Source organism: Hydra vulgaris, chromosome 11 (genome assembly GCF_038396675.1).
Source record: "Hydra vulgaris chromosome 11, alternate assembly HydraT2T_AEP".
NCBI lineage: Eukaryota > Metazoa > Cnidaria > Hydrozoa > Anthoathecata > Hydridae > Hydra > Hydra vulgaris.
The window spans coordinates 20722501-20725000 of NC_088930.1; the positions used below are offsets into that span (position 1 = coordinate 20722501).

The following is a 2500-nucleotide window of genomic DNA, read 5'->3' on the forward strand; positions in this document are numbered from 1 at the left end:
AAAGTAAAAAGACTTGAACTCACTAATGCAATTAATTAAAGCTAAGTCTGGTTCCTGAGAGTAAGAACATTACTTGTACACAAAACTATTGATCTGCTTTCCTAAGAATGATAAAAACTGCAAGGTATTTCAAACAAATTCATGGCATAATGGCAGAACTGTCTAAAGAAGAAGGAAGATCTATCAGCGAGAAAGTAAAAAATCAAGTTCATGAATTCTACCAATAAAATGAACACTTTTTGAATGTGTCCATGGAAGAAACATTATGCTTTAATCCATGTTGATGGTAAATCACATTGTTTTTCAAAAGACTCTTACTAGTTAATATAAAAGAACTTTATTTAGAGTTTATTAAAATTTCCTTTGATGTCAAGATTGAGTATTTTAAACCTAGACCAAAGTGGTTTTGTAAATCTAGACCGAAGTGGTGTATTCCTGTTGGAAGTGCATTGGGTCTTCCAAGCTTAATTAGGAGAGCCGTGCGGTCACAGCTTATATGACCACGCAGACAATCATTTGTTTTGATAACTTGGTCACAGCACTTTGCATATTTTTATAATTTGCGTGTTTTAAAGATACACTAAAAAACTAAACTAAAGAGAAAATTAAAAGTGAAAAAAACCATAAACTAAAAAGAGAAACAAAATCTTATCGAATAATAAAACAATTAAAAGATAAACCAGTAAAAATAAAAAAATTTAGATATTTTTTAAATTTAGAAGCATCTCAATTAAGAGTTCAAACTTAATAATTAACTTAAAATTGTCTCAATTAATAGTCTAAAGTTTTCATTTCACTCGGTTACTGTAGAGCTTAGGTCAATTACATGTTATATTCATGAGGCGCAAATTAACAAATAATTTTATTTACTAATTTTTTTATGTTTTATTTGCTAGTAGACATTAGAAAATATCAAAGTTTCAAATTTTTAAATAATTAAGTTTTGAAGTAATTAAGCTTGGATTAAATAACTTTAAAACTTCGATCGTTTCTGAATTCCATGAGAATTTAGAAAAGTGAAACACTTTTAAATTAAAAATAAATAAAAGATAAGCCAGTAAAAATAAAAGCATAAAATTAATGTCTTTAACATTAATTTTATGCTTTTATTTTTTCTGGCTTATCTTTTATTTATTTTATCATTTATTAGGATTTTAGTTTAGCTTTGTATCTTTTTTCCTTTTAAAGTATAGTTTATATATATTTTATAATTTTTTTTTTTTCAGTTTATGGTTTATTTATTTTTAATTTTAGTTTAAGTTTACATTTTGTTTATTCAGCGCATTTAATGCGCTACTTTTTAAAATTTGCAAAGAGCCATGCCCAAGTTGTCAAAACAAAATATTATATGCCTAGTCATAAGGCATGCAACCGCATGTCTTTCTGAGAAGGAAATAAAAAAGAAGCATACTATTTCCTGAGAAGGAAATAGTATCCGTTTGTGAGAACCACCATAATGCAAAACCTTTAGCATTAAAAATAACAGATATTTCAGACTATAAATATCTCTTACATTAGATGTATGTAACTTAACAAACCGAAACTGCATGTTGTACTGTTGTAATAACTTCCCAGATATCAACACATTAAAATCTTACTACTTTATTTGATAAAAACAGCATTGAAGTAATCATATTTAATTAGTACAAAAAGCCAACAAATAACAATATAAAATTTTAGTAACTCTTCCAGAAGATAATTTTATTGTAAAAGCAGAACAAGATTGTATTGTCAACAGACCAATTAAGAGAACAACTTGCAGCATCTAAAAGTAACATTTTCAAGTAATAACAATTTAATATTACTAGACTATTGAAAATTACTGTTCAATTTAATTCAAGGTTTCCATTGGAAATCCTCAAATTCTTCTGCTTGTTTGACAATAGTCAAACGGCAGAAGAAATTGTGGATGTTAAGAAGTAAATGGAAAGGGCCAGTTTCAGGAGTCCATAATTTCTTAATGAATTGTATCTTATCAGCAAATTTCTAAAAATTAGTCTACCTTGTATAAAAACATAACTTTTTTTTCACTTCTTAAAAAGCTAATTTTGTTTTTTGACCCATCAAAAATCAAGTTTTATATTTGGAAATGATTTTTTAGATCCATTTTAGATGAAAGTAGTAGTGGTAGTATTTAAACTGTAGCTGTATTAACAGCGAGTGAGTTAAAACTCACTTTAACAGCTTTCGACAATTTATAAATATACAATAATTTACTGAAAAAATAATGAAAAATTAAAAGAAAAAGTTAGTTCTAGGTTGTTTTTTTTAATGCAAAATGTTTGTCTGATTTAATCGGTGTGCATTTCTTGAATTGACGGCTTCGAATAGCAATGTGATCCATAAATTGTTCTGTTTATTATGAATTCATGTCTTGGTATGAGCTTGGTTTGTTGGCTGTATTTTTTATTGTGACCTCAGTATGATTTTAAGAATGCTAGTTTGTTTAAAAGTTCTACTGCATCAATCTCATTGAAAATCTTGAAAGATGACATTAAAA

At 27.0% G+C, this 2500-nt stretch overlaps 1 protein-coding gene across 1 annotated transcript in view; it reads right to left on the reverse strand.

Moving 5' to 3' along the window:
* The window catches only part of LOC100198722 (serine hydroxymethyltransferase, mitochondrial), a 49183-nt gene that overhangs the window by 43227 nt on the left and 3456 nt on the right, over nt 1–2500 (reverse strand). The window lies entirely within an intron of this gene.